Raw genomic sequence first — 18,834 nt, 5'->3', positions numbered from 1 at the left:
CAGGGACCTGAAGTACCAGAACCACGGCCACACCATTAATTTATTTCAACACTTGAGAAAAAGTATGCATATGGCTTCTACTGGGTACTGCCATTGACTATGTTCCAGAGATGTTGACACAGAAGACACAACACTAAAAAAGAAAGGGCTCGGTCTGGTAGCTTTTCATTATTGCTTTGTGGCTGCAATTCAGAGCTTCTGTTTTAAACTACAGCAGGAAGAGTAGAGGTGGCAGAAACTATTACATCCACCCAATCCCAAAGGCCCTTCTCCTTCCCCTTTCCTTCCTTGGGGCCAGAGGTGGTACAGAATGAGAGCCTCAGTCTAGATCCCACCTCTGCCACCAACGTGCTGCCTGGGACAAGAATGTCTCTCACATCCTGGTTAGGAGAACAAGCTTCTGAACCAGATGGGCTGTGGTGATCCCAGTCGCATCACCGATCAGCAGCGTGAACTGGGGCCCTCTGCTACAATTCCCTGAGCTTCAATTTCCTACTTAAAATGAAGTGGGTAATATACTCTATTCATAGACTTGTGAGGGTTAAACAACCTGTACAAAGCACTGAGCACAATGCCTTGGACAAAGCGAGCAACTAATAATGTCAGCAATCCTCTGCAGTGGCAGAAACACCCTTTTCTGAGCCTTAATATCCCACTTTAAAAAAGAAGAAAGGGGGGCCGGGCACAGTGGCTCGTACTTGTAATGCCAAGCTGAGGTGGAAGGATTTCTTGAGCTCAAGAGTTCAAGACCAGTCTGGGCAACACAGCAAAACTGCTTCTCTACTAAAAATAAATAAAAGTTAGCCAGGTGTGGTGGCACGCACCTGTAGTCCCAGCTACTCAGGAGGCTGAGATGGGAGGATCCCTTCAGCCAGGGAGGCAGACGTTGTACTGAGCCAAGATCATGCCACTGCACTCCAGCCTGGGCAACAAAGCAAGACCCTATCTCAAAAACAAACAAAAAAGACAAGTTGGAGCCACATTTATGTATTCCAATGGTGAGATATGTAGAAGAGAGAATTTTAAGCAGTAGAGTGATCGCTACGAATCCCTTCCAGCTATAACATTCCACAAGTAGATTAAGCTCATTGGTTTTATTCAGACTGGTCATCCCCTGAAATAGATGGAGATCCGAAGTAGGATTTGGAGTGAATCAAACAGATTATTGCCAAGGGGTGACCAAGGGGTGACATCCTATCCCTATCCAGCACCACCTTATGGGAAAATGAACACTGCTGGGTCAATGTGGGTGTTTCTTCTAGGAGCAGACACCGGGGCTTTATGAGCCGGTGAACACAGTTCCCTTTCCATGAAAAGGACAGAAATGGCTCAGGGTTGGGGACGGCAGTGTGCTCTTTCATATGAGTTTTTCAAGAGAAGTCTTCCTTCAGGCCAATCTGCAAACCTTCCCTTGAACTCAAACAGGAGGTGAGTAGATGGTAAGTGATGTTCCCATTTCACATACTGAGAAAACACAGCAGAGAAGCTGTTAGATAAAATGACTCTGAGACCACACCTTGAATTTCATACCTTGAATTTCTATTGCGTCGCTCTTCTGAGAAGCTTGGAACACTCACCCAAATTGTGAAATGACTTGGCCCCATCCTCACAGTCATACTGAGACCAGGATTAGAGCCTGAACATGTGACATCCCCAGTCAACAACACATGCATCAATCATACCAAGGTCTGACATTATGTCAATAACGACATATTTATTAGTTTGTGGTCTTGCTGTCACCTCGTTCCTTTACCAAGTGGTAAATCAGTTACGTGAAACCTGCCTTCCACCCAAGTGTGGACTGCTGGGGGCGTATCAGTGGTTACCAATCACCAGAGTATTGCCAAGAGCTCCACAAAGGAGACAGAGGGGATGGGAGGTTATTCAAGAAATAGGCTTCCTGGTATGGCTAGGAAAGCAGGAACACCCTGATTTAACTATAAACCTAACTGTGTGACTTGGGGGGGATCATCACCAGTTTGAACTTCAGACTTCCCATCCTTGGGATAGGCAGCCATAGCTACAGTAAAGATAAAATGTGAATTTCTTTCTTTTTTTTTTTTTTTTTTTTTGTTTGAGATGGAGTCTCACTCTGTCACCCAGGCTGGAGTGCAGTGATGCGATCTTGGCTCACTGCAACCTCCGCCTCCTGGGTTCAAGCGATTATCTTACCTTAGCATTCTGAGTAGTTGGAAATACAGGTATGTACCACCACACCCAGCTCATTTTTATATTTTTTGTAGACACAGGGTTTCACCATGCTGGCGAGGATGCTGCTGATCTCTTGACCTCATGATCTGCCTGCCTCGGCCTCCCAAAGTGCTGGGATTACAGGCGTAAGCCACCAGGCCCAGCCAAAATGCGAGTTTCAATGCAAGGTGCCTATCCTAGTATCTAGTACATAATAGGTACTTATAAAATGATTATCTTCCTAGGTAAAGGCTTGGCACTCTGTGCTGGGGAGTCTGCCCTGAGGTCTTTTTTGACTATTGCAAAAATTAGCTTTCTCAGCACCCTGTACATGTCTCTGTGTTAATGCTTATTATACTATGCTGGGATTGTCAATGTAAACAGCTGACCACTCAGTAGGACCAGAGGCCTCTTAGCAGCAGGCACGGTGTCTTTCTACATCTGTATTTGCAATGTCTACTCTGTGCTGTCCAATACGACAGCCACTAGACACATCAGCTACTTAAATTATTTAAATTACAAAAAATTAAACTAAAAATCCAGCCCCTGGGTCATACTAGTCAAGTTTCAAGTGCTCAGTAGCTACATGGGGCCACCGTCACGGACAACATCATCAGAAAGTCCTCCCTTTCTTTGTACAAACTCCTGTTGGATGGCATTGACACATGAGAGGCACAGAGGCAATGTCACTGTCTTCTAAGTAGGAAGGAAGAGATAGGGAAAAAATGCAGCCTCATTTGAACAATGACATCATGGATGCTAGAAACCAAGAAACAATGATTCTGAAAAAATAATCACTGAAACTTTCCTCATCTAAACTTCATTCCCAATTTTCCTCATTTTCATCACATTTGTCCTAAAATTTCATGCAAAATCTGAAAACACACATACTCTGTAAAAATGAGATGTGGTGAGTGGTATGGTTTGGCTGTGTCCCCACCCAAATCTCATCTCGAATTATAATACAAGCTGTAATCCCCACATGTCAGGGGAGAGACCTGGTAGGAGGTGACTGGATGATGGGTGTGGTTTCCCCCATTCTATTCTTGTCATAGTGAGTTCTCACGAGATCTGATGGTTTTATATGTGGTGGTTTCCTCCCTTCCTCTGTCTCTCTCCCTCCCTCCCCCTCTTGCCTGCCATGGCCATGTAAGGTGCACTTGCTTCCTTTCCACCATGATCGTAAGTTTTCTGAGGCCTCCCTGACCATGCAGAATTGTGAGTCAATTAAACCTCTGTTCTTTATAAATTTCCCAATCTCGGGCAGTTTTTTATAGCAGTAGGAGACCAGACTAATAAAGTGAGCTAAACATCCGCCCTGACTCCAAATCTGTTCATTCTATAAAGGTAAGTATGGCACACACCGCTGCTGCTAAATAGATCATCATGTCAAGGTTTCCTAAACACTTTTCCAGGTGCTATTTATGTATCGTCATATTTAACTCTCATAATAACCACTGGAATCCCCATTTTACATGAGAAAACTGAGGAACAGTAGGTATGAGTTGACCCAGGTCACACAGTAAGCAAGTGTCAGAGGCAGGACTCAAGGCAGAGGGGATTCGCACGAGATGCCAAGGTCCTATCCCAGCCACTGTGCTTACTGCCCAGTAAGAGCCAAGCCATCCCAACCACTGTGCTTACTGTCCAGTAAGAGCCAAGCCAATGTAGCCTGTGCTGCTGTTGTTCACCCACAGTCCTTAGACACAAAAGTTGTTTCTAGAGAAAGACTGGAAAACATCCTTCTGAGATGAATGCAGAATCATTTCTTCAGCCCACACTGTGCATTCCTTCTCTCCCTTTTACTTCCCAGTATCTTCTGAGTTTGGAAGTTGGAATAAGGTTTTCTGAACTAGCCATGGTGTTATACTCCTATAGGTTTAAGACCATCTTTGGAACACACAGCTGTGTCCTGCAGAGAAAAATAAATAAATGAGGAACCTAGTAAATGTCAATCATCACAGGGTCTTACGTTTAGAGTAGTGATGGCCACTGATTGACCTTGTTTTTGAAGGATTCAAGCTCTTACAGAGGCTCATGATATACTATTTACCAATGTCCAATAAGACAGGGTTAAAAGGGAGGATCACATCCACTCATAGATTCAGTCGAAAGTAGTGGGCCAAAAGCCACTGCTCCATTGGCTAAATGAAAAATAAAGTCACTAGTAATGATGCTAATGATTATTATAATAATACCCACCACTGAATGAACACCTGTCCCCTATGTGAACCGTTGCTCGCACCATATTACTAAGGCTCCTGTGCCATCTGTAAGAAAGACATTTTCATCCTCACTGGAGCAGGGTGGAGTTGTGGAACAGGGTGGAGTGAAACCCCATGCCCTCCAAGGTTGTCGACGGGCTGAGCAGTTTCAAAGCCCATACTCTCCCTTGATACCCCACCTTCCGGAGGGCGCTACAGTGACTTCTCTGTTTCAACAAGAGATGAGGAATGAGTCTGGGTATCTCAGTTCTTGGAGTAGACAAGCCACAAAAGAACATTACTTTGGGGTAAAAGTCAGGTCCTGTTTTACTCATCGAAAAGTTGCCCAAAAACTACATGGTCGGGGGGGTGGGGAGGGGATGACACACTGTGATTCTCAAAGGCATTGCTGTGAACAGTCAAAACACTCATAAATTTCAAACCCACAAGATATTTTTGTTTTGTGATATTATTGGCTGGGCTGAATATAGTCCTGATAATCTTTCAGTTCAATGAACAGGCAGAAGAGAGGAGAGAAGCCAGGCAGGCAAAAGGAATTGAGGTATTTCAGGAACCAGACACTTCTAAAAATACAGCCACATCTGATGGAGTGAGTTGGTGACTGTGTCACTCTTCTTCTCCCGAGCCTGAGATGGCTCCCCACCCTCAGGAGTGAGGGCTGTGATGTCTCTCGCCATCTGCCCAACTTACCTACATTTCTAGTCCTACCTGCAGCCCCTCTTCAAGCACATACCACATATATCCGCTACAGGGAACCCCATGCTGTCCATGAGTGCTACGGGCAAGGGTGACGTTCCATTTGTCTTAGTGCAGTGCTCTGCGGTAAACATCTGCTCAATAAGGGGACGGATTTGTAGAACGTGCATGTGATAGGAAGCACAAGGTCTCCTGGGAGCACCTCATAGTTCAGAACAACGCCATGTGCCAGGAATTGCCTTATGCTATCATATGTGCACATGTGTGTGTATGTGTGTGTGTGTTGGGGGGGACATGTACAACCTCCTCTCCCCCCCCAAACACACACACGCAATGGGTCTTTCAAAGAACTGCCCAGAGCCTGGGAGCACCTCATGGTTCAGAACAACACCATGTGCCAGGAACTGCCTTATGCTAGCGTACATGCATATGTGTGTGTGTGGGGGGGGGGGGTGGAGGGACAAATACAGGCATGTGTGTGCGCACACACACGCACAATGGGTCGGAACTGCCCGAAAAAATGACATGAGACACACCAACGTGGATTCCAACAACTATCATCACTCAGAACTCTTTTTTTGTTTGAGACGCTGTCTCGCTCTGTCACTAGACTGGAATGCAGTGGCACGATCTCGGCTCACTGCAACCTCTGACTCCCTGGTTCAAGGGATTCTCCTTTTTCAGCCTCCTGAGTAGCTGGGATTACAGGCGCCTGCCACCACGCCCAGCTAATTTTTGTATTTTGAGTAGAGACAGGGTTTCGCCATGTTGGCCAGGATGGTCTCCATCTCCTGACCTCATGATCCGCCTGCCTCGGCCTCCCAAAGTACTGGGATTGCAGGGATGAGTCACCGCGCCCAGCCCAGAACTAATTTTTAATTAAAATCTCCAGCCCTTCTTTCAGAAGGACCTAGAAGGGCTTCTTTCAAGGAACATGAAAAAATTAAGTTGATGTGTGGACACCAACATATGCATGTGCATCTTTAAACACTGTGAAAGAGTCTCATTTCAGCCACATGCTTTCAGAGTCATGTTTTCAAATTCCATGAAGGGCCTGGGAAAACTGTGTTAAATTCCAATTCTGGATCTCCCATAAAAGTATGCGAATGATGCCAATAAAGGTTGAATACAATAATCGTTTTGCAGCCAAGCTCCCTGTTCAGAACTCACATGCAAAGTACTGCCTGATCCCAATTAGCTCAAACTTGTTTTTGCTTCTCGCCTCCTGCCCACCTTCCAGGGACTCCTCATTTTGGGTTATTTGTTCAGACTTCAACTCCAGACACACCACTGTGATTTCATTTTTAATAAACACTATCCAGTGAGTAGCGGAAAACAATGAGAGGCACCTGCACTCTATTATAACTTCTCATTCCACCCACGAGTGCGGAGCTATGAATAAGTGAGAGCCCCACTAGTCTAAGAATAGTAACAGCGTTTTCCCATCAACACAGCATCATCCAACTTCAGCTAACACGAGGGACAAAGTACCCTGCTGCCCCATTGTTTTAAATGAGGGAGGAATGTCCCGAGGGAAGCCAAATGTCTGCGCTCTGCAGCCAATGACTTAGCCATGGGTGGGACCAGAGGATGGTCCATTCCAAGCTAGGAAACAGCTGAACATTCTTGAAATTTTAGGGATAGGGAGTGCTAATGACTGACAGTCCAGAAGCCAGAGCCAGAAGTTGTAGTGGAAGGAACATGGGGCGTGGAATCAGAAAACACACACTCAGGTTCTACTTATTAATAGAACGAATATATATTAAGTGCCCAACAAATGTTTAGGCACTGTTCTAGGTACTTAGGATACTAACAAAATCGTCAAAGTCCCCTTCCCTCATGAAGTTTACAGTCTAGCCACTCACTAGCAAGTGAGCACATTACCTAATTTCTTTTTCTTTTTTTTTTTTTTTGTTTCTTTTGTTTGTTTTGTTTTGTTTGAGACAGGGTCTCTCTCTGATGCCCAGGCTGGAGCACAGTGGCATGATGACAGCTCTCTGCAGCATCAGCCTCCTGGGCCCAGGCAATCCTCCCGCCTCCACCTCCTGAGTAATTAGGACTACAGCCATGTACCACTGTACCCCATTATTTTTTTGATTTTTACTTTAAGTAGAGACAAGGTCATGCAATGTTGTCCAGGCTGGTCTCAAACTCTTGAGCTCAAGCAATCCTCCTGCCTAAGCCCCACAAAGCGCTGAGATTACAGGTGTGAGCCACTGTGCCTGGCCAAGTTACCTAGTTTCTTTGAGCCTCTGTTCCCCTCCTGTGGAATGAGCTAAAAATATGCCTATGCCCCAGTGGCTTGAAGCCTGGAATTAGCTAGTAGTAGCCATGCTGGTAATAACAATCACCACTTTTTTATTTGTTTGTTTAATCTCTTCCAAAGTATTTGTTACCTACAAAACAGAAGATAATAACTTCACACTGGAGAACCCAGAAGTCGTCACATTAACCAAATGATCAAGATTAACATTTCCAAGAAGAATTACACGTCTACTGAAATCAACCTAAATGTCCACAAATGACAGATTGGATTAAAAAAAAAAGTAGTAAATATACACCATGGAATACTATGCAGCCATATAAAAGAATGTGATCATGTCTTTTGCGAGAACATGGATGGGGCTAGAAGCCATTATGCTCAGCAAACTAATGCAGGAGGAGAAAATCAAATACTGCATGTTCCCACTTACAAGTGGAAGCTAAATCATGCAAACTCAAGGACACAAAGAAAGAACAACAGACACTGGGGCCTGCCTGAGGGTGGAGGGGGAGAAGACGGAGAAGATCAGAAAAATAACTATTGGGTACTAGGCTTATTACCTGGGTGATGAAATAATCTGTTCAACAAACCTTTGTGACATGAGGTTACCTATATAACAAACCTACACATGTACCCCTGAACCCAAAATAAAAGTTAAAAAAAGGAATTACATGTCCAATCAACATTTCCAGTAAGAACACACATACACACTAATAATCCCTTGGTAAAATACACTGAGAGGGAAGTATCATTTTTGTACTATTCTTTTTAAAAAATGATTTTTATTGTAGTAAAATGTATGTAACACAAAATTTGTCATTTAAATTGTTTTGAGAGAGAGCTAGAGTGAACTCGTTAAAGCTCACCTTTGCTGTGATCCAACTCTTATTTTTTTTATTTTTTGTGAGACAGAGTCTTACTCTGTTGCCCAAGCTGAAGTGCAGTGGCACAATCTTGGCTCACTGCAACCTCCACCTCCTAGGCTCAAGCAATTCTCCTGCTTCAGCCTTCCAAGTAGCTGGGATTACAGGCACCCACCACAATGCCCGCCCAATTTTTGTATTTCCAGTAGAAACGGGGTTTCACTATGTTGGCCAGGCTGGTCTTGAACTCCTGACCTCAAGTGATCCACACGTCTTGACCTCCCAAAGTGCTCGGATTACAGGTGTGAGCCACCACACCCGGCGCATTTTAAGCATTTTTAAGGATAAAATTCCGTGGCATTAATTACACTCATGATGTTGTGCCACCATCACTTCTATCTCCAAAACTCTTTCATCACCTCAAACAGTAATAACCACCTTTGAACATATATTTAGGTTGGACATGCATGTTCTTCAACTTCAATAGAAGCTGTGGGTTGGATCACTGCGGTAGCTTCCTAAATGGATACCCTGTATCCGTTCTTCACCACCTGTCCCTTACCAATCCACTCAACACAGCAGCCAGAGCGATGTTTTCAAAGAGTAAGTCAGTTCTGGTCAGTTCTGTGTTCAAGACTGTCCAAAAGGATCTCCATCCCTTAGAATGCGTGCTCTGGCCAAATGCTAATTCTCTTCCCTTCATCCACACCTGCTGTGTTGCAACTGGCTTACTTGCATGCCATGTCGGCTGACCTCAGGGCCTTTGCACGTGCGGTTCCTTCTGCCTAGAATGTTCTGCCTCCAACAATCCCTTCCTTCATGTCTCTGCTCCAAATGCCACCTTTTTAGAGAGGTTTTCCTTGTACAGTCTCTATCAAACAGCACACATGATAATTCTTATGCTCCTCGCTCTGCCTATTTTCCCATAGCACTGATTAGCATCAGTGCCAACTGTCCACAGATGACGTCTCAGCATCAAGCCCATCTAGCATTGCTCGGCTTGGGACGAAAGAGTTTCCCCTTTGCTAGCGGGCGCCGTGTCCAGCTTCGCCAGTAGAGGGCGCTGCAGGGACACTGGCGCAGACGGGTTCTGGTGAGAAGCTCCCGCAGGGGCATCTCCCTGTGGGCGGTTCACTCCGGGGAGGGGGCGGCAGTTTCCCGGCACTCCACCCCCGTAGGCTGATTTCCAGAGACTTCCTTGGTAGGCATCTCCCACAGACGTCCTTCCCTGGCACCACAGAAAGGGGTTTCCCAGTGAGTCCCACCTTTATGGGGGCTTCAGCGAGAACCTTTCTGCCATCCAATGGGCCATGGCCCGGTCCAGATCCCAGTCCTGGCCCGTGGGGGCCCTAGATTTGCTCCTTCCTGGGTGTACTGCACCAGCCCCCATGGTACTGGCTGCTCCCAAATCTGTATTCTTGGATTCTTTAGAGTTCTTTACTTTTTTTTTTTTTTCTTTGAGACAAGGTCTCACTCTGTCGCCCAGGCTGGAGTACAGTGGTGCAATCTCAGCTCACTGCAACCTCCTGCTCCTGGGTTCAAGTGATTCTCCTGCCTCAGCCTCCCAAGTAGCTGGAACTACAGGAGCACGCCACCAACCCCGGCTAACTTTTGTATTTTTAGTAGAGACAGGGTTTCACCATGTTGGCCAGGCTGGTCTCAAACTCCTGACCTCAAGTGATTGGCCCACCTCGTACTCCCAAAGTGCTGGGATTACAGGTATGAGTCACCATGCCCGACCTACTATTTTTTATTTTATTTTACTTAAAGACAGGGTCTCCCTCTGTCACCCAGGCTGTAGTACAGAGGTGAGATCATAGCTCACGGCAGCCTCAACCTCTTGAGCTCAAGCGATCCGCCTGCTTCAGCCTGCCAAGTAGCTGAGACCCCCACATGCTCCACCACATGCGCCCAGCTACTTTTTATTTATTTTTATTTTTATTTTTTATTTTTCTTTATTTCTTTATTTATTTTCTTTTTTGTAGAGTCAGGGCCTCCCTATGTTGTCCAGGCTGATCTCGAACTCCTGGACTCAAGCGATCCTTCCACCTTGGCCTTCCTAAGTGCTGGGATTACAGACAGGCATGAGTCACTGTGCTCGGCCTGATTCTTTACCCTTTAGTAGCCAAAACCCTGTTGTAGCTAATAATTCTTAATATTAAATTTTCCCTGTTAAAATTATGATATAGTTTCTGTCTCCTAACTGGATCCTGACTGATGGAGTAACAAATATGGTAAAAATAAATAAATAAATAATGTGGGGGGTGGGTGGGAGGGGTTATATTTGTTAATTACCCATTTTATCTCCATCTGTCACAGAGTGCAAGCAAGGACTTTGCTTTGTTTACCACGATGTCCCCAATGGCTACAACATATGCTTGACATGTTATAAGCACTGGATAGGAAGGAAGGAGGGGAAGAGAGGGGGCGGAGGAAGAGACATTGTGAAAAAGAGAAAGGATGGAGGGAGACAGGATGGATGGATGGATGGACAGACGGACAGACGGATGGACGATGGTGATTCCCCCCAACTCCCAGGTGGCATTATACAGGCTGTAACAGCGCCTGGTATATAGTAAGCACTCATGAAATAGTCATATATGAATCTCTTTGCAGCCCTTACATAATTTCCATTTAACCTTTCCATCCTTCCACCAATTATTTGGATACCAAAATACCTCACTATCAAATGCCAGAGCCTTATAAAGATGGCCTTGTGGCCCCTGCGCCTCCCCAACCCCAACAACTCTCTTGAAGAAAAATAACAACAAATTGACCAGAGACTGAAAAAGGAAAGCATCTGTGAACCAAACCTTCTGGTGCTTGTTTTTATTCTGATGCTCAAAACAGAATGGAAACCGTCCTCCTCCCCTACACCATGGCTCAGCGACAGCTTCCTGCTTACAAACAACCGCGGTGGCGGGTCATGCTCTCCTTTCTCTTTGATTGGAAAGCCCTTCAGGGTCAGTACCTCATTTCTGGTGTGAATATTCACTTTCTCATTCTACAAAAAGACCCACCAGCAAGCTGTGAAATGAGCATTTCACAAAAGCATAAAACACCCCCGATAATTAAAACGCTCGGCAATTAGAGTGACAAACTACACTCCAATCTACAGAGTTAATTTCACAACCTCTGAAAATTATAAAGGAAAACTATTTAGAAATTAGGAAGCTCTAAGGCCTTTTTTTTTTTTTTTTTTCTCAAGGTGAAGTCTCACTGTGTCACCCAGGCTGGAGTGCAGCGGCGCAGTCTCCGCTCACTGCAACCTTTGCCTCCCAAGTTCAAGCGATTTTCCAGTCTCAGCCTGGTGAGTAGCTGGGATTAGAGGCGTGCGCCACCACACCTGGCTAATTTTTGTATTTTTAGTAGAGAGTGGGTTTCACCATGTTGGCCAGTGTGGTCTCAAACTCCTCACCTCAGATGATCCGCCCGCCTCAGCCTCCCAAAGTGCTGGGAGTACAGGCATGAGCCACCGCGCCCAGCCTGGACTTTTTTTTTTTTTTTTTTGACTCATCTGTCGCTTTTTGGCTTGCCTGAGATTTCACTCTCCTTCAGCTTTTTTCTACTGTGGCGTAGTTGCTTCAGAATCACACTGGCCGTACTTCTTTGCTTATAAAATAACCGCCCCCCCCCCCCCCGCCCCGCACCCCAAAAAAGGGACAAAATCCCAAAGCCAAGAATTATAATTACCCAGTAAAACACATAATAAGAATATAATACAGTTAATGAAAGAGCACAGGGGGTGGAATACCAACCTCCCCAATGTAAATAACAACTGTCTCTTTCAATTACTGTTTTCTTTTTACCTCAACTTCTAAACAGTACTAGAAGACATTAGCACAATCCAAACTCGTGGTGCTGGAAGGTAATCATTAGCCAAAGGAAAGCAAAAACAGAACCAAAAAGCCATCTGAGTATCAAAAATGGATGTTACTTTTTCCAAAGAAGATACACAAACGGCCAGTAGGCACGTGAAAGTATGCTTAACATCATTAGGGAAATGGGAATCAACATTGCAGGGAGGTAACACTTCACTCAGATGGCTATTCTATTTTTTTAAGTAAAATACGTATTGGGTAGATGTGGAGAAACTAGAATCCTGATGCACTGCTGGTGGGAATGTAAAATGATGCAGCTGCTGTTGAAGACAGTTTGGCAGCTTCTCAAAAGGTTAAGCACAGAGCTACAAAATGACCCAGCAATTTCACTCCTAGGTATATATGCAGAAGAATCGAAAGCAGAGATCTGAATAGATATTTGTACAATGTTCATAGCAGTATTATTCACACACACACACACACACACACTCACACAGAAACATTATTCAGCCATAAGAAAGAAATTTTGTGGCAGGTGTGGTGGTGCAGTCATCTCAGCGCTTTGGGAAGTCCAGGTGGGTGGATCACTGGAGCACAGGAGTTCAAGATCAGCCAGGGCAAGATGGCAAAATCTGTCTCTACTAAAAATAATAAAAATAAATTTAAAAAGCCAGGCACGGTGGCATGCACCTCTAGCTCCTTGGGACGCTGAGGTGGGATGATCACTGAAGCCCAGGAAATCAAGGCTACAGTGAGCCATGACTGTGCCACTGCACTCCAGCCTGGGCAACAGAGTGAGACCCTGTCAAAAATGGAAAGAAGGAAGGAAAGAAGGAAGGAAGGGAGGAAGGGAGAGAAAGAAGGAGGGAGGGAGGGATGGAGGGAAGGAGATGAAGAAAGAAAGAAATTTTGATATATGCTACAATATGGATTGACTTGGAAAACAATTTCATAGATGCAGAAAGTAAAGTAGGGGTTACCAGGGACCACAAGCTTGGGGAAGTGAGGAAGGGGCAGTTATTTTTTAATGGATATGATGAAAATGTTTTAGGTATAGGTAATAGTGATGGTTATACAACATAGTGAATATACTTAATGACTATGAATTTTACACTTATAAATTAAAATGATAAATACTAAGTTGTGTACATTTTGCCAAAATAAAAAAAGTAAAGGTCACAAACCTGAGCATTAAAATCTGTGGAAGAGTTGATCAGCCCTTGCTCTGAGCCTGTTCAGGCCCTTTTTTCAAACAAGTCTAACAAACTTGATTAACTGAATTCCTTGTATTAAAAACTTTAGAGACAGCTAACTCACAAGGCCTCTGAGCATGTTTTTCTTTTTTAGAGACAAGGAGACAAGCTCTCCCTCTGTCGCCCAGGCTGGAGTGCAGCAGCACAATCACAGCTCATTTCAGCCTCCACCTCCTGGGCTCAAGCAATCCTCCTGCCTCAGCCTCCTGAATAGCTGGGACTACATGCACGAGACACCACACCTGGCTAAATTTTTTTAACAGATGGGATCTTGCTGTGTTACCCAGGCTGGTTTTGAAGCCATGGCCTCAAGCAATTCTCCCACCTTAGCCTCTCCAAGTGCTGAGATTACAAGTGTGCTATCATGCCCGGTCTCCTCTGCACATTTTAATAAGGTTAGCGATACACAGGAGAGATGAAGAAGAGCAGGGCTTTCTGCCAGTGCTAGGTGATTCAAGTCTACCTGGTGGAATCCTTTTTTGAGTAGCCCAGAAAAGGCCAAGGCACGCAGTATGTCCTGCCCCTGGCACATGGAACCTGACCCAGTGGCACCCATCCCGTAGACTATCAGGGGACGGTATGTGTGACCACACCTCTTACCACAAAGCATTCATCCCCTGTCCCATTCCTTTGGAACTGCTCATGGCATCTGTGTGCCTGGGTTCCGTAAGCCTTTTCTGTGCAGACTTGGGTCTCTCCAGCTGGATTTCCTAGATCTAGTCATACTTTTGTTATACTTTCAAGTCACTGGGACCCCTGATCGCCCCTCACTCCTCACACCAAGGGGCATGCAAGCCAGGTAAATTTCTGCCTCTGCAATGCCTGTCTCACCCACTCCGTCCTCTCTGTTCCCTTTGGCTCCACCATCCCAGGGCAGGACAGAAATAGTGCGATGAGTTCTCTGACAGAAGTTGTGATTTTTGCCTCTGTTTTCTCTCCATGCCAATCCCTCCTCGGCACAACTGCCAGAGTGAACTTGTTAAAGCTCACCATTGCTGTGATCCAACTCTTCTTTTTTTTTTTTTAGACAGAGTCTCACTCTGTTGCCAAAGCTGGAGTGCAGTGGCACAATCTCGGCTCGCTGCAACGTCTGCCTCCCGGGTTCAAGCAATTCTCCTGAGCCTCCTGAGTAGCCTGGATTACAGGCGCCTGCCACCACACCCGGCTAATTTTTGTACTTTTAGTAGAGATGGGGTTTCACCACGTTGGCCAGGCTGGTCTCGAACTCCTGACCTCAGATGGTCCACCCGCCTCGGCCTCCCAAAGTGCTGGGATTATAGGTATGAGCCACCGCGCCTGGCCCAGAATCTTACATGGAAATTTCAGGGCCTCTCACCTGCTTCCTGAAGTTAAAGCAAAGCCCTCACCCTAGCGTTCAACGCCTCTACCAGAAGGTCTCATCACTGTCCCTAAGCCCATCCTCTACTGGGCTCTTCTCATTCCTGACACTTCCTGGACTTTCTGCCTTTGCTCGTGCTGGATCCTCTGCCAGGGATGCCTTTGTCCTCACATATCCCACCCCAATCTCCGCACTGTGGGGGCACTGTGATCTGCAGCATCCTTCAAGGCCCATCACCCCACCACATCCCTGCACAGCCACCACCCATCCCCTCCAGGCACTCATTTCTGAGATTCTGAGACTTCCCTTCCACTGTCCTGTTGGGCAGGGATTTGGGTTCTTGTCCTGTTCCTTCCTGCATCCCTTAACCGTATCTTAAGTTTTCTGAAAGCTCAAAGAATATTGTAAGCAGACGTGTATGCCCTAAAGGCACAATGCGGACAATTCAACACTTGCATTTTTAAAAGCTATTTTAAAAAAGAACGACTGTTATATCCATAGTAAACTCAACAAACCTTTGCTATGAACAGCAATATCAGATGAGATCAGACCTAGGTAAGTTGTTTACCATGTTCAAGACATTGTGCTAGAAACTTTGCAAGTATTACCTCATTGAATCCTCACAGCCTTAGGAAGGAGGTACTAGAATTGCACCCATTTTGCAGATGAGGAAACTGAGGCTTAGAAAGCCACTTGTCTTGGTTATCAAAGCTAATGTTGGAAAGCCAGGAATCAAACCTTAGCAGCATGGCTTCCAAACCCACCTGGGGCATGGCATATGTGAGCGAGTAACAGATGAAGGCCAAAGGAGAAATGTCAACACAAAAGGCAGAAAGCAGAGAACACAGGTTCTAGACAAACAGGTAACTGGTTTGGATGAAAACAGTCTTGATTTTACAAACCCACTCCCAGAAGAAGCACCTCCCTAAACATACTGATTTCCCTTCCAACAAGAGGACAGAATGCCTCCAAGTGGGCCTGGAGGAGGAGGCCTCCTGTGTCAAGCTCACAGGGAATTAGGACTTGCCAGGTTCTGCAATGCTGACCAAAAGGCCATACTCACCGGACTGGGTGGCAGCTCCTCCCCACGGAGAAATTCTGGCAGGAAGGCAGAGCCGTTTAAAAACACCCAGCCGCATTTCAAAACAGGGTAGAGCCGGAAGACTGAAAACAATATGGCACCCTGTAACCTGCTGAGTACAGGAGAAACACAGTGACTTTTCAGCAAAAGTGGTGACACGATTTTTATCCTGGAGCACCAGCTGATCCTACTCAGATCAACACTTCTGGATCTCTCTGAGCAAATATTTCACATATCCTACCCAGCTGGTGCCACTCCAAGCATGATCTGGGCAGAGGCCCAACATGTATCCCAGCCCACAATGGATGTGGGGCAGAGGGAGAGTGGGGCTTCTTCAGCTCAAGGGTGGTAAAGGAAACAGAAGAGGGTTTTGGGTCGTTGGGGTGTACACAATTGCATACAGACTCCCCAAAAACTCTGCAGGGCAGTTAGAAAGAGGACAGCCAGCTCCACTATGCTGACAATTATCCTTCAGCTAGGTCTTAACTGAATGTTGGAGAAATTAAGTCAACATCAGATGGGTGAAAAGAAGAATCAAAAGGAATTGAGACAAAACTCATGAATACCAAAGAACAACTTTGTGGAACAAATATTTAATGAGTACCTAATATGTTCAGGGCATTGTGCTAGGTGCTGGGCATACAATGGTGACCAGGACAGATTTTGTTTCAATGACAGCAACTCAGCAGTGAAAAACACCTTAGGAGTCAAAGAACGTGAGTTTGAGAGATTTGGAACAGAGTTTCATACTCTATGTAAAAAGTTGCATTCATGTTTCTCTTCCCCAAAAGTGCCTCTCCCCCAAAGTGCCAGTGCCTCTTTGGACTATAAACTGCTTGAGGTCAGAAAATGTGACCAGGCCACTGCCTGGTACATAGCAGGTATTCAATGAGTACTGGATGAAAAGAAACAAGTAAACGCTGTAATAAACATGTGAAGGTCGAAGAAGAAATCACATGGGAAATTGGAACATATTTTGAATTAATGAGAATGAAAATACAACATACCAAAATTCGCAGGATGCAGGTAAAGCAGTACTTAGAAGGAAAAGTATCGCTTTGTAATAAACACAAATCATGCCATACACCAATTGCTTGAACAATGGTTTTCTGGCCCTTGACTGTAATGCTTTCAGTACTTCAGCTCCCTATCTCCACAGCCTAGAATAGTGCTTTGGCACAGAGTAGGCGCTCAGGAAAAATCTGCTTTATTGCAATATGAATGTTCTAGTGTAAGTCCCAGAGTCGTACTCAGTTACCCCTCTGCATTTGGAGATCTATTGCTCATCTGCCCTCTGCATTTGGAGATCTATTGCTCATCTGGTCCCTGCGCCAGGAAAATCTTCCCCAGCCTTTTGTTGTGATTGTTGTTTGTTGTTCTGTTCTCAGCCTTCAATAATAACACTTACCAGACTGTGTGTTAACTACTGTGAGTCCTTCAAAGTAGCGCTGCATGTAATATGCATTAACAAGTAGGTGCTTTTATGATTCCCCATATTACAGATAGAGAAACTAAGGCCAGAGAGGTTAAGTAACTTGCCCCACGATACACAGCTGGGATGTAGTAGAATTTGGACTTGAAACCAGACAGTGCAAATTCAGAGCTGCTGTTCTCAGCCACAGTGGATTCCTGCCTCCCAATTAGCTTAGGAGTAAGCTCCAACAGGCAGTCTCCCTGGGAAGCACCCCTCCTCTGTGCCCCTGAGCCCCCTGTGCCCACTGTTAGTACTGCGTTACCTCGACTCATGGCAGCAGTGTGCTGCCCTATGCTCTGAATTTTGCATTACAGTGGCCGGGTCGTATTGTCTTTGCAGCCTCACCAGAAGCTGAGCACATAAGGAAGGCTCACTTAATGCTATTCAACTCAGTGGGAGGTGGGGGCGGTGAGCAGTTCCCCTTCTAAAGTACACATGAGTCACCAAGAGACTCTGGTTAAAATTCAGACTCAGCAGGCCTGGGGTCAGTCAGGCCTGAGATTCTGTATCTCTAGCAAGCTTCCAGCAGATGCTGAAGCTGCTGGTTCATGGACCAAGCTTTGAGTAGCAAGAGGGTGGATGAAAGGGCACAGTCTTAAGACAGAGCTGCTGTAGGCTCTTGGCTGAGGAAATTCCTGGGTCTGTGATTTTGGTCAATTCAATTCACCACTTTTGGCCTTGGTTTCCTAATCTATAAATGGAAACGATTAGCCATATCTTACAGGATTACTGTGGGCAATTAAATCAGAGAACTTCGGTGAAAAGGCCAGCACAAAGTTGACACCAAATAGGAGTAATATTTCTTCAATCTAAGAAATTTTCATGATATTTACTTGTTGATTCATCCTCATTGCACAGTTTCTCAAACATTTCCTAGGTGGTCTTTGTCTTATGTATATAACTGATCCCCTTACACACATACACACACACACGGAGATAAAGCACTAATGAACTAAATTAGCACTAATGAACTAGTTAGTTTTAAGTTAGTCTATGTCGGGTCAGCTTTATTGCATGATTTCTCCCCTAAATGTGTTGACAATTATCTTTCTCCTCACACCAAGGGGTTAATACCTAAATCCAAAAAAGAATGTGGGATTTCAAAGAGGACCTTGTAGTACAACAAACGAGAGCTTCAAAGCCAAGGAGGTATTAAGTGTTTCTTGTCAGACTCAACCAGGTGGCCCAGATGTCACAAAGAACCCAAACATGTCAGACGCCCCCACAAACCAATCTCCTCTAGGCCAGCGAGAGTCCTGAGGTCAAGAGCTGTGAGCCCACCACAAACCACAGGGAAACTATCAGGGTAGATGAGCAGAGAAAGAAAAGCAACAGACCGACCACCACAGACTTCAGCCAACACAAATTTCTCCCTGGTGACAATGGTGTGTTTGCTGGTCTGGGAGCCGAGAGGGCACTGAACGGTAAACAAAACTAAATTAAAATGTAAATGCTAAAGAGTTCTCCCTGAAAACTCACCGTGTCTTTTAAATTTGTGGGCAAGTGGGCCAGGAAAATCCAAACAGATTGATAAAGACAAGCAGATCCGACTTCTTGGAGGCCGTACTTTCTAAACTGTTTTGCTTATGGTCTACTACAAACCTAGTCCAGAAAAGATGAAGCCATTAA

The 18,834-nt window shown here is 45.3% G+C and overlaps 1 protein-coding gene and 1 long non-coding RNA gene across 3 annotated transcripts in view; both read right to left on the bottom strand.

The window, feature by feature from the left end:
- Positions 1-18,834, bottom strand: part of WWOX (WW domain containing oxidoreductase) — a 1,117,686-nt gene that overhangs the window by 431,220 nt on the left and 667,632 nt on the right.
- LOC134760408 (uncharacterized) overlaps positions 1-18,834 on the bottom strand; it is a 46,456-nt gene that overhangs the window by 20,291 nt on the left and 7,331 nt on the right. Inside the window, exon 2 of one of the 2 annotated variants that reach the window (XR_010137791.1) lies at positions 1-18,834. This exon is cut by the window's left edge and continues 20,291 nt beyond it. This is a non-coding gene — a long non-coding RNA (uncharacterized LOC134760408). The other variant, XR_010137792.1, reaches the window with a different exon arrangement.

This window comes from Pongo abelii, chromosome 18, assembly GCF_028885655.2.
Source record: "Pongo abelii isolate AG06213 chromosome 18, NHGRI_mPonAbe1-v2.0_pri, whole genome shotgun sequence".
Taxonomy (NCBI): Eukaryota; Metazoa; Chordata; class Mammalia; order Primates; family Hominidae; genus Pongo; species Pongo abelii.
The sequence above is the reverse complement of the archived record's forward strand: the minus strand, read 5'-3'. Positions and strand labels throughout refer to the sequence as shown.